The sequence below is a fragment of the Aulostomus chinensis genome, chromosome 1 (genome assembly GCF_037954235.1).
Source record: "Aulostomus chinensis isolate RoL2024-O1b breed Wild chromosome 1, RoL_Achi_v1.0, whole genome shotgun sequence".
NCBI classification, from domain to species: domain Eukaryota; kingdom Metazoa; phylum Chordata; class Actinopteri; order Syngnathiformes; family Aulostomidae; genus Aulostomus; species Aulostomus chinensis.
This window is the reverse complement of record NC_141320.1, coordinates 55,050,813-55,064,534: the sequence shown is the minus strand read 5'-3', so window position 1 is coordinate 55,064,534 and position 13,722 is coordinate 55,050,813. Positions and strand designations below refer to the sequence as shown.

Here is a 13,722-nt window from a genome sequence, read left to right as displayed (position 1 = left end):
GGTCACTAGAACGATTTCACCAAACCTTGAAGTCCATGCTGAGAAAGTACTGTCTGGACTGTCAGAGAGACTGGGATGAGGGTGTGCCATTCATTCTTTTTGCTGCACGTGAAGCTGTTCAGGAGTCTGTGGGGTTCAGCCCTGCTGAGTTAGTGTTTGGGCATGAGGTGAGAGGTCCTCTTAAGCTGCTCAAGGAACAGCTTCTTCTACCAAAAGAGACTGCTCACAGCATTCCCGAATATGCTGGCAAAATTAAAGCCCACCTTCAGCATGCTTGCTCTTTAGCCAAGGATGCGCTGGTTTCTTCCCAGGTGAGGATGAAGCAGCATTATGACTTAAAAGCTGTCTCTCACTCATTTCAACCAGGGGACAGGGTTCTGATGCTCTCCTCTGTACCTGGATCTGCTCTCAATGGCAAATTCTCTGGTCTGTACATTGTAGAGAAGAAGCTCAGTAGCACAAACTAAGCCATTCAAACTCCTGAGCGCAGGAGAAAGAGCAGGGTTTGTCACGTGAACATGCTGAAGCAGTACATCCCTCGGGGGGATGGGGGGGAGGTGTCTGCAGTTGCTGCTGTGCAGGCCATGGTTACACCCATGCCCGTTGGTCCTGAGGATACTTCTTTTGATGATGGGCTGGTGATGCATAGTGCTACACCCCAGGGGGCCAGATTACACAACTCTGAACTGCTGTCTCATTTTTTGTCGCACCTTCCTGATGCTCAACGTCATGACATTGAGGGACTGATTCGTAGTTTCCCCTGTTTGTTCAGCGATGTTCCGTCCCAAACCACAGTTATTGCTCATGACATTATCCTAACAGATCCAAGACCCATTGAACAGCGGGCCTACCGAATTAATCCGGCCAAAAGGGAATTGATGAAGGGGGAAGTCGACTACCTTTTGAGTCGTGGACTGGCGCTACCAAGTTCCAGCCCCTGGAGTTCGCCTTGTCTACTGGAGCAAAAATCTGATGTGAGTCGAAGATTCTGCATAGATTATCACAAGGCGAACTCTGCGACTGTTCCTGATGCGTACCCCTTACCTCTTATTGATGACTGTATTGATGAGATTGGCCCAGCTACTTATGTTTCCAAGTTGGACATGCTAAAGGGTTACTGGCAGGTTCCCTTGTGTCAGGAAGATTTCAGTTAGGCCTTATTTTGTTACCTGAGAGATAAACTGTGGGCCTCTGTCAGACACAATATCCACAGGGATTCCATGAATGCGGAAAACCTGTAGGACTAACTGGTTGGCCGTTTCTCTAGCCGACGGTAACCCAGACAATGCCACAAAGTGAACAGATTTAGAGAATAGATCCACTATGGTGAGAACGGTGTCGTTACCTTTAGATCGTGGCAGTCCTGTGACGAAGTCCACAGCTACGTGCGACCTCGGGCGGTGGGGAACAGGGAGAGGCTGGAGGGAGCCTGATGTGATGACTTGCCCCGGGCACAGACTGTGCATGCCACGCCGAACTCCCAGACATCCCTCTCCATGGACGGCCACCAGAATTTCCTCCGGAGAAAAGACAGTGTTCGGTTCGAACCGGGGTGGCAAGCCAACTTCAATGAATGTCCCCACCGCAGGACCTGAGAGCACACTCCTGCCGGGACGAAGAGAATGTGGGGTGGACCACCCCGGGGTCCGGCTCCGCCAGCAAGGCGTTGCGCACTACGGCCTCCACGTCCCAGGAGACCGCCGCCAGCACCCGTTCAGAGGGCAGGATGGTCTCAGGCCGCTCCTCCACGCGTGAACCGTTGGGACAAGGCATCAGCCTTAGTATTGCGGCAGCTGGTGAAGTAGGTTAATGTAAAGTTGAACCTACCGAAGACCATAGCCCACCTAGCCTGGCGGGAATTAAGTTTTTTCGCCGTTTGGATGTACGACAAGTTCTTGTGGTCGGTCCACACAACGAACGGCTGTTCCGCCCCCTCCAGCCAGTGCCGCCACTCCTCCAGTGCCTGCTTAACCGCCAACAGCTCCCGGTTCCCGACATCGTAGTTCCTCTCAGCTGGGCTCAGTTTACGGGAGAAGTAGGCGCAGGGGTGAAGGCGCTGGTCCGGTGCAGCACGCTGAGAAAGCACAGCCCGATCCCGCTGTCCGAGGCGTCCACCTCCACAACAAACTGCCAGGAGGGATCCGGCTGCGCAAGCACAGGGGCCGTAGTGAAAAGAGTGTTCAAGGTCTGGAAGGCTTGCTCCGCCTCCTCCGGCCAGGAGAAAGCAAGTTTGGTGGAGGTTAGGCGAGTCAGTGGCGCCATCACTCGGCTGAGGTCTTTAATGAAGCGCCGGTAGAAGTTGGCGAACCCCAAGAACCGCTGGAGCTGCTCACGGTTGGACTGGGTGGGCCACTCGGCGACCGCCTGCACCTTAAGCGGATCAGCCCTGAGCTGTCCCCTTTTGATGATGTAACCCAAAAACGGAATTGACGACTGGTGAAAGGAGCACTTCTCAGCTTTAATAAACAGTCTGTTTTCTAATAGTCTCTGCAGCACCAACCACACATGCTGGACGTGCTCGTCCAGGGTGCGCGAACAAATCAATATGTCATCCAAATAAACAACAACAAAACGGTCTAGGCAGTCTCTCAACACATCATTGACCAGTGCCTGGAAAACAGCGGGGGTGTTAGTAAGCCCAAATGGCATCACCAGATACTCAAAGTGGCCTGTCACGGAGTGAGCCATGACGCTTGCGCCAAATGCGCGCACCTAGCCACTCACGCAAGCACATAGGCGCATAGGCAGCTATCTGCCGGCACAATAAAAACACCAGCTGACCTACTGCTGCGAGTAGCACTTCATCTACATTCAGTTTCTGTCTTGGTTTACCTGGTTTTCACATTCCACACTACACCGTTCCCCATACAGTCTCACCAGCATGTGTTCGAGTGTGCAGGGGTGGCCAACCAGCATGTTCAAACATTTATTTTTTTTTAATTCATCACTCGCGTTTTCAACGCGCCATTTTTCTAAAACATTCCCTCATCTGTTAAAACATTGTACTGGTAACGAAGCACACTTACACACACCACCGTTTTTGCAGTTTAATGTTTTTAGCAATCTTTACAAACACATTCAGTTTTCTGTAGACTCACCAGCATAGCATCAGCGCTCCAGCTGAAAATTTTACCGGCTGACCAATCAATGTCGGGGTTGTGGGCCTTGAGCCAAGGATGGCCCAAGACCAGAGGAGACAGACCAGAAGACAAGACTTTAAATTGTATCGTCTCGTGATGGTTACCAGACACAACCATCTGTAACGGAGCGGTCTGAAAGGAGATCGTAGTGAGGGGCTTACCATCTAGTGCGTTGACACGTATGTCCTCAGAAAGGGGGATAAGGGAAATGTCGGCTTGACATGCAAAGTCTGCGTTGAGGAAGTTGTCCTCGGCCCCAGAGTCAACGAGGACAAGTAGCAGCCAGGCCAGGAGTCAAAGCCTGATCACTGACCAAACAGCGCCTCCACCGAAGTTAAGGCCCTCCCCCTAAGTAGCCCGATCAAAAACTATATCTTTGCCCGATCTGTGGCAAAGGCTTGGGGCCGCTGCAAGAAGATTTGCCGACACTGAAATAGAAACCCGCGACATCTTTCAAACTCACCAGAGTAGGGGTCCGGATTGGTGGTGGGGACGTCCCGGGCGGGGTTGGGGTCTGCCGGGACGAGGGCAGGTGCCGAAGCTGGAGCTTGCGCTCCGGGGTCTGGGAGCGCAACGGCGAGACCAGCCACCTGCGCACTTAACTGGCTCACCTGTGCTGCGAGTTGCTGAGTGGTATCTAACAATGAGCGTAATGCATGGTCGTGGTTATGAAGCCACTCACCCTGTTTACGCAAGGCAGACTTCACAGTGGAATCCCCGTCCCCGTGCAGAATATCCGCCGGGTCCATAAGGCCAGATTGTTCTGTCAAGGACAACTAGTCCGAGGGTTTTAGTTGGACCCAAATAGGTAAACACAAGGCACAGAGAAAAGGAGCCATGAACAGACAAAAGATTTATTCAGAACCAAAACAAACTCCAATAATCAGCAAATAATTTCTAGTACTAAACAATCAACTACGCCGTGGTGAGCAGGTAGGAAAAAACACACTAATTCTAAGGAAAAAACTAACTCAAGACAGAACCACTATAGGAACGATGCAAGACCAAAACAACGCTACAAACTCAGAAACTGGATAAATACAAGGAAACAAACACAGGGAAACAACTAACAAGGCACACGATCTAGAGACACAAGGAAAAGATGGCTGGAGAGTCAGGCAAGGACCATGACAATCTGGCAGTGAGGTGACGCTGCCACGCTGCTTAAGAGCAGGGAGAGTAATGAAGGAGATGAGCCTCAGGTGCGCAGTGGGCCTGCCGCACCGCTAGGCCACACCTCCCCCGCAGAGTTAGGAGGAAAACAACAAAAAAGCATGAAACATAAACACAAGCATACCTAACAAACACCAAACTCACAACAGTTAGTGGATCAATAATTATTGTTTTTACCTCCTTTATTAGTGTGGTTCGGATTTCATCATGTCCTGCTGCAGTTGGTTTCAGTTGTCCTATGATGTCTTGTACCTCCTGGGAATCAGTGTCGTAAAAATGATTAAATACAGGGTAAGTCCCATCAATGTAATTCAGTGGATTTACATCTCTTTTTACTATTTTTTTACTAAGGGAGGGACCAACATTAACAAAAAAATGGTTGAACTTACAGGCTATTTCGTGAGGGTCGGGGATGGTTTTTCCTCCATCGTAGAAGTGATGTGGGAACTTTGCTCTGGCTTTCCTGCGGTGGAGTAGCTGGTTAATGATTGACCATGTTTCCTTGATATTGTTAGTAGAGGCCTTGAATTTGTCACTGTAATGTTTCTTTGTAACTGCTCGGAGGAGATGGTTGAATTAATTTCTATATCGTTTATATTTTGTTTGATTCTCTGGTGTGGGGTTAGAAACAAACATTTTGTACCATTTGTTTTTCTTCCTAGAGAATTTTTGCAATCCAGGGGTGAACCATGGTTTGCAAAAAATCTGCCTTTTGCAATTCTTGGCAGTAGTTAGTGGAAACCATTTGTTGAAAACTGCATTAAAAAATTTAATAAAGGCTTGGTATGCTCCATTTGCATCAGTTTGAGTATAGACAGTGTCCCATGACATAGTTTCAAGTTGTGTTTTAAATTTAGCCATACTTTTTGCGTAATTTTTAACTCCTCCTTTCATCAAGGAGGGTAAATTGGAAAGTGGTCTGAGATGTCTGTGCACACAATACCTGCATGGAGCACTTTGTTCACTTCATTAGTTAAAATGTTATCTATTAAAGTAGCAGACTTGTCAGTCACCCTGGTTGGTTTGTGAATCACTGAATGAAAATAGTTTATATATGTTTATATATAGGGTGTTTTGGAAATTCTGGGTAGGAGGATGTACTTCGTTTTTAAATAAATTTATATTAAAATCAACAGGAATATAGCATATCTTGCCTTCTTTGTTTATTTGGTCTAGAATAGTCGTCATGTTTTCATTGAAATTGTCGATGTCTGTGTCAGGGGGTCTGTAGACACAGCCAACAACAATTCTCTTGCCTCTATTTGGTAGTATAATTTCTGGAAAGTGAGATTCAGCACCATCAGAGTTCAGTGACAAGGCCGTTCTAATTATATAATCATAGTCCCTTCTGATGTACATTACTATCCAACCACCAGTCCTCACCTCTCTGGTCAGATGGACAAAGTTGTAGAGGAGGAGTTCATATAAACCTTTTGTATCTTCATTAGCCCGTGTCCCTGTTAAGGCAATTATTGAGAAATTGTGCTTCAGAGATTATAAAAATAATAAGAGGGGCTCATGATTCGCATTGAGGCTGCGTATATTGAGGTGGAGAGTTGTAAACACTTGATTTTCACGAGGTAAAGAATCAGTAAGCTCCTTGAGTTGTTTCTCAGTATAATATGTACAAGGCTCCTTCATTTGTGGGTTACAGTTTATATCGGGGTCTACTCCATATAGTCCTGTGTTGGACACCTTGTTGTTTAGATTGAAGGGGTTGAAAATCATATTTTCAAAATTTGTACCTTGGTGATTTAAATTGCTATTGAGCAAGAAAATAAGATCATCATTGTCAGCATCATAAAATGGAAGGTGTCCTGCACATATATGACAGGTCCAGGATTCCCATAACCTGGACTTTGTGTTTGAGGCAGGTGTACACTTTAGGTGAAACTTACTTCAACATATAGAATAGAATAGAATGCCTTTATTGTCCCTATACCAGGTACAATGAGATGCAACACTGCTCCTTGGGTTGTGCACATATAAATAGAAAAATATACATAGACACATATTTACATTACTATACCTACTATAGGACTAATACTGACATAACTGTACATAGGCTCTGCAAAGACATAAGGACATATACTTATACATATAAGATATATACATAGACTGTACAACTGTAAACAGGCTTGTGCAAGTCCCACTGTGGATACATGTGAGAGTGGATAGCAGCTTTAAGTGGTGCTGTGGTGCATCTAGGTGCACAGGCACATTATAGTACCAGATTCAAGGTGGCTGTGTCATCAACAGATTGAGGTGACGTAGCATTTGCAGTGCAAACATGGCAGAACAAGAGCAGATCAACAGTCCTGGTGATAGTGTAAAACATATAGAGGTACTTACACAGTTCAGTCTTCATCCTGAGCTGGTTTTGTGTAGGAGGCTGGCAGATTTGGTGGTAGAAAAGAAAAGATCGTGCCGGTAATTGTGCTGAGGCACTTCAGTTCCTTAGTGCAAGCTTGCATTGAGCATGGTGACAGCTTTGGGAAAGAAGCTGTCCCTGAGTCTGTTTGTCTTTGCTGGGATAGACCTGTAGCGCCTGCCAGAGGGCAACAGGTTGAATAGGTGGAATGCAGGATGAGTGCTGTCCTTGATGATGTTCTTGGCTTTGTTAAGGCTGCGTGAGGTGTAGATGGTGGTTAGGTCAGGCAGGGGGCATCTGATGGTCACTCTCTGCAGACTGCTGGAGTGCCACACTGACACAGCGTACGTCAGCAGGCTCTCAATGGTTGAGCAGGAGAAGGTCACCTGCAGATTGGTGTCAAGCTGTTCTTTCCTGAGCACCCTCAGGAAGTGGAGTCGCTGCTAGGCCTTCTTAACCAGTGCTGACGTGTTGGCTGTCCAGGAGAGGTCGGCAGAGATGTGGACCCCGAGGAATTTGAAGGTCTCTACTCGCTCCACCATTTCCCCATTGATGTAAAGGGGTGCAGGGGGGGTTCTGTTCCGTCGGAGGTCCAGGATGAGTTCCTTCGTCTTTGAGATGTTCAGCGCCAGGTTGTTGCCTGCACACCACTGGCTGAGTCTAAGGACCTCATCTCTGTATACCACAAGTGATACTTTGTACTTTCACAGGTTTAAGGCATTTAGGACAGGTGTTTGTTACCTTCATTGTTATCATAAAAGGAAATAAACATGATAATAGTGAGTTACTTCGGGGTTGAGGTAGCTGGGGGGCTGGATGGGCTATTCCTTCTCCTTGGGGGGTGAGTGATCAGCTGGTCATACCTTAGACAGGCAATGTCAGCCTTTTCCCGAGCAGCCCACATCTGAGGCAGAAGGGCTTTCCTTCTTTCTTGCACTTGAGCAGAGAAATCCTCATTTATATAGATACCAGTGTTTTTAGTTTTTTAGCATTTTCAAGAATGTTGGCTCTGTCTTTAAAATTGAGGGATTTTACCACGACGGGTCACGGTTTTCTGCTGTTCGTATCAGGCTTGCCTGTGCGGTGTGCTCTCTCGATGGCCATGTGTCTGGTGTCCAGCTTCAGGTTGTTGGAGATCACGCTGCGGATCTTTTCCTCAGTGGTGGCCCAGGTCTCCTTAGGCCTCTCCTCGATACCATCAAAGACCAGGCTGTTCCTTCTGGACTCGTTCTCCAGGTCGTCAGTGGTTTTATCGAGGATCTTGAGGCTGTCACACATTATTTTCTGGTTCTTCTCAAGCAGCTCACTGTCAGTATACAGTTTGGAAGTGATCTTCTTCAGTTCATCTACTTCATTTGGGGTAAAGTGGAGGCTGGTTTTGAGCTCATGCGTAAGGTTAACCGCCGAATCAAATCGCTCGTTGGTGGAGTCCATCATTACCCGGACAAGTTTGCCAAACGTGTCAGCCTGCTTATTTAGCAGGTCCTCCTTGTGAGCTTTTTGCTGGGCAAGTTGTTTATCCAGCTGCTTAGCATGTTCAGCCTTTTGTTGCGCCAGTCCCTGGTTTATTAGTTTTCTCACCATGTCTAATGTGACAAGCTCTGGTTCAGCCTCCATCCCTTTGCTGGATGTTTTGTTGGCCTCTTTCCCTGAGGTGGACATCTGGGCAGAGGGGGTGGGATCACAACTGAGCTGGGCCGAGCTGGCCCGGTGGTTTGCTGCTGCAACTATGGGCCTGGGCCCGGTGTGCTGGCTGCTTCTACTGCTGCAGGTAGCCTGGGGCCGGTGTGCAGGCAGCTTCTCCTGCTGCAGGTAGCCTGGGCCCAGTGTGCTGGCAGCTTCTCCTGCCAATAAGTGTGGCCTGCAGCTGAACCGGAGCTCCGGGAGCCTTGGCGCGCTGGGCCGCGGGGAACCTGACACTGGGGAGTGGACAGCTGGAAAACTTTTGCCGCAGCTAAAGCTCTGCCTTTTACGCTTCCTGGGAGTGAGGACGGCGGGGACTCGGGAGCAGCTGGCTGGAGACACAGCAGGCTGGAGGGACTCGCCGGTCCGGTGATCGGTGACCGTGTGTGAGTGTGTCAGTGCACCTCTTGCTATCGGCTGCTGGGGTTGCTTGGGGGGATTTGCCAGCGGATAGTCTCAGATGCTGGGCGGGTGGTAGTTCTTGGGCTGTACACTCTTTCACATGGATGTTAAAGGTATCAGCCACTGGATATCTCGCTCATCATGATGTAAAAGGCACCGCACACTGACAGCGATGAAGAAACTGTTCAAAAACGTGTGTGCAACCTGAGCTTCTCCACTGCAGCACTCCAACAATTTCCAGAGGTTTCCTCATGTAAGAGAGATATCCTCTTTCTTGTTTGAGCCAATGTAAAGTCACAAAGTAAATTTCCTGAAATTATCAAAATTTTAATTACGTACCCAAAATTTTAATTATGTACAATAGAACAAGCACTGAAAGTGAGAACACCAAGCCACTGTGTCTACATATCCCGCCATCTGGGTTCATCAAAAATTATTTTCTAAAAAATGAATACAAAAATAAATGATACTACTACAAACATGCAGCTGTGTAGTTTCACGTGATATCGTGTGACTGAGCTCTGACGAACCATTCCAAAGATATCCAAATGCAAAGAATGTGTGTCGAAAGATACACACTTTGCTTGAATGGGTCCCTAAGGGTTGATATGACTGGGAGGAATGGATTAATTCAGACCAACCCACTAATGATAAGATAGCCAGGTTTCAGTGAGAAAGAAGAAGTCAATGTGATGGTTAGATATCAATTCACTTACTCATACAACTTTTGATGACATAGATCTGATGTTTAATAGTGCAAATCTAATTCTCGTATTCTTTTTCTCTGGAGCCTTCAGGCTCCCCACATCCCAGATCCTGCTGCTGGAGGAGGCCACAGACCTGAAGAGGCTCAAGCTGCCACCCGAAGCACACCTGCTCACGTCCCCATCTGTCCATCAGTCTATTTCATTTTTTTTCTTTTAAACTTGTCCTGTTCAGTAGCTGAGGCAAGCAGAATAGATGTTCCTGGTGCCTTGTTGTACTAAAGCAGTTTTACTCTGCAAACTGAATCTGATAAACTCCTCTTATCGTCATTTGTGTTTAACTTTATTTGGAATGGTGTTGGTTCATTGATAAAGCTATCGGACTGAGGCTCAGGAGTGGATAGGAAGAGAGAACGGGGACAGGATAGGGAAGACGGGGGGGACACAAAAACAACAACAAAAGCAGAAAAAAACAAACAAAAAACAGTAACAAAAAGAAAAAACATTGGTTGCAGAATTTCCAGTGCAAATTTACCATTTGTTTAATATAATTTTAAAATAAATGTCTGAGTGTGTGATTATGGATTAGTTGTGCACCGCAAATATATATGTGTGTATGCGCATGTGTATGTGTGTGTATGTGTATGCTACGGTTTGTTTTGAATGCTGTGGGTAGCTGACTCAAGCTGATGTGGGGGACCAGGACAACATACCCCCAGTCCAGGATAGCAGGCAGGTCAGGACCAAGCCACCAGGGCACCCAGAAACCCCCAGAACACAGTGTTGTAATGAACATATTTCAGAATTGTTCATTTTGGATGTTTTTTTTTTCTTACTATGTGGAATAATTAATGTGTACAGTTGGAATCTAGATAGCTGTTGTCACATTTAGTGATGAAAACAGAATATTTATCAATGTCTTTATTTGTCTATGGTTGTAATAAAGATGTTTCTGTGGCAGTTCCCAAAGAGGTATCCAACACTGTATTTAGTTAATCAATGTACTTCTTTAATGTTAGTAACGGCACCGGGATCTCCTGCTCATGCATCCCAGGCAGAATCAATGACTTAGCTGAAAGTCACCTTATTTGAACTCTTGAACATCTGGAGGTAGTTAAAGGTGTTTTTCAAGGGGGTCTCACAAATCTCCTGAGCACTCAGACTAGTTGGCTCCATTCCAACAACAGGAAGGCACTCACAAATGGTGAAGATAACACAGACACACATTCCAATAACATTTGTCTTTATATCTACGTAAACATATATCATGTACATGCTTAACTTATCAGTATACGTGAGTACAAAGTATTATTAAAAGATAATATATAAGACAACAGAAAAACACTTAATATCAATGGTGTTGTAGCCACATCTTAAAAGGAAAACCGAAGATTGGGAGCTGAAGATTAATTACGATTAGCTGAAGATTTGTTGATAATCTTTGGCCTATGTACTGATCACCTCACTAATGTCACCTCAATGTGCGAATCGAATGATTTGTTTTGCAGATGAGCATACAAATGTGGAAATAACGAAGGACAAAGCATGAAGGAGAGAGGAGGAGAAAAATAGTTCAGGTTGCAGTTGAATAAGTCTTTCACAGTAGTCACAAGGTTGCCTGAAATAATCAGTGAAACATATTACTAAGAATATAAGTAAAACCCCCAGCACAGATCCTTAAAGTGGTCATTGTGGTTAGACTGGTTCAAGAGAGCCAGCTTCATCAGACAGAAAGATATTCTTTAAGCGCAAAGGTCGTTGTTACACCACTAATGTGACTTGATACAGGCCCTGATCTAACTCTGTACTCTGTAGCACATGTGATAGCATTGATTTATGATGGTTTCTGAATGTCAAAACCAAATGTTGTCTTCCAGTTGTCACATGCCACAGAAGAAAACACCTCATTATCATTTTGCACACATTGTTGAGGTCATGGAATTCACTGAAAACACATGTTCTATTGTGTGTCTTTGGATATGTCATGTGAGAGGCGACATTTGTGTTAGTATGTGACTGCTGGGATAGGGTCCCTTCATCTGGAGGCCAAAGTTAAGGGAAATATTCATACCAGTATGGTCCTAATCATACTGATATTATATAATAAATATGCATAGCTGTTGTGGCTGTGAGTGTCAGTCACACAAACATACTGACAGAACAGCAGGGCAAAAATAAATATTTAAAATATCATTTTTAAATGTTAGGAAATCAATAATCCAATCTCATGCTACCATCCATGTCATAAAACAATTTGGGGCATGAAAAATACCGTGAGGAGGCCACAATCAGTGTACTTTAAAAAGGATTTCTAAAATTGCAACATTATTGGTCAGAAGACAAAAAGTCACACACATGAAATACACCCTGAAGACAGAAGATGATTTTACAGTTTCAAAGACATTTTCCATGCATATTAATGTGTCTGGGACAGAGAGGCATGATAAATTACCTAATGGTAGTTCTGATTCAGTCAGAAGCATGACTTTTGACTGAGTACAAAATGACAAAAAAGACATTATCGGATAACCTTTACAAGACCGATGACATTAACAAAGAGATCCAAAGGAATGTTGACTCTAATTTGATTGCCTGATGGATGATAGAGATCAATTCTATCTTGTGAGGAATCTCAAAGTGTGTGGTGAATGTCCATCCATTTTCGTCTGTTTAATCCTGTAAAGGGGTGGGTGGGGCTGGAGCCTATCCCAGCAGCTACAGGCGAGAGGCGGGGTACACCTTCGACAGGTTGCCAGTCCATTGCAGGGCCAACACATATAGACAGACAACCATTCACTCTCCCATTCATACCTAGAGTCAATTTAAAATATCCAATCAGCCTAGTCCCCAATTGCATGTCTTTGGATGGTGGGAAGAAACCGGAGTACCTGGAGTGAACTAACACAGACACGGGGAGAACAAACAAACTCCATGCAGAAAGATCCCGTGCCGAAGCCAGGACTCAAACCCAGAACCGTTTTGTTGTGAGGCAACAGTGCTAACCACTGCACCACCATGCCGCTGTATTGTACATTCCCAACTTAAACAAAATAAAACTTTCAGGGAACTGCTTTTCTTGGTACTAGGATTCACAGATTCAAGAGGATTCAAGGGGCTGCACGGTGGAGCAGTGGTTAGCACTGTGGCCTCACAGTAAGAACGTTCCCGGTTTGAGTCCCAGCTCGGGCGTGGGATCTCTCTGTGTGGAGTTTGCATGTTCTCCCTGTGCCTGTGTGGGTTCTCTCCGGGTACTCCGGCTTCCTCCCACAGTCCAAAGACATGCAATTTGGGGACTAGGCTGGTTGGATTCTCTAAATTGACCGTAGGTATGAATGTGAGTGTGAATGGTTGTTTGTCTCTGTATGTTGGCCCTGCGATGGACTAGCGACCTGTCCAGGGTGTAACCCGCCTCTCGCCCATAGATGCTGAGATAGGCTACAGCCCCCTGCTACCCTTACTAGTAAGGAATAAGCGGAAGATGACGATTGATGGAAGAGGATTCAAGGATCTTTATTGTCATACCACTCACATTTCCATGTTGGTAGTACAAACATTGAACTCTGGTCCCAAGATAGCGAGAGATAGCATAATAGAGAGTAGAGAAGAGAGAGAGTATGTGTATATATATATTTAAATAAATAAATTGATAAGAAGAATGTATATGTTTCAAGTTGAGGGATATTGCACTTAGAGGACAAGGGACAAGATATTGCACTGTGGATGGGAGAGGGTGGGAGACTACAGATTCCTGAGCCTGGTCTTCTTGCCCTGGATGCTCCTAAAATGCCTGTCAGAGGGGAGAGGATGAAACAGAGTGTGTGCGGGATGGGTGGAGTCCTTCATGATGTGGAGGGCCCTCCCCTTGCATCGTGAGGTGTAGAGGTCCCAGATGGTGGGAAGACTGCTCCCCACAGTTTTTTGTGCAGCCTTGACCAACCTCTGCAGAGCCTTCCTTTCAGCAGCCGTTTCGCTGCCGTGCTACACGGTGATGCAAGTGCAAAGGACACTCTCCACCACAGAGTGGTAGAAGTTCCTCAGGACAGAGATCCCCAGTCCAGCTCTCCACAGCTTCCTGAGGAAGTAGAGACGCATTGGGCCTTCCTGACCAGATTGGAAGTGTTGGCACTCCAGTTGAGGTCATTAGATATATGCACACCCAGGTACCTGTAGCTTGAGACCACTTCTACAGCTGCGTCACCAATGTGCAGGGCAGGGGAGGGTGCTTGTCCCTCCGAAAGTCCACCACCAG

General features: G+C 46.1%; 1 long non-coding RNA gene across 2 annotated transcripts; it reads right to left on the bottom strand.

Annotated features, from left to right (window-relative positions):
* Positions 1–3,791: 3,791 nt before the first annotated feature.
* LOC147272272 (uncharacterized) lies at positions 3,792–6,992 on the bottom strand. 2 transcript variants are annotated; one of them, XR_015115862.1, is made up of 4 exons: positions 6,666–6,992; positions 5,697–5,770; positions 4,703–4,776; positions 3,792–4,568 (listed from the first exon to the last, which is right to left on the bottom strand). It is a non-coding gene; the product is annotated as an uncharacterized LOC147272272 (long non-coding RNA). The 2 variants fall into 2 exon arrangements; XR_015115863.1 differs by lacking the exon at positions 5,697–5,770.
* Between the last annotated feature and the right edge of the window lie 6,730 nt (positions 6,993–13,722).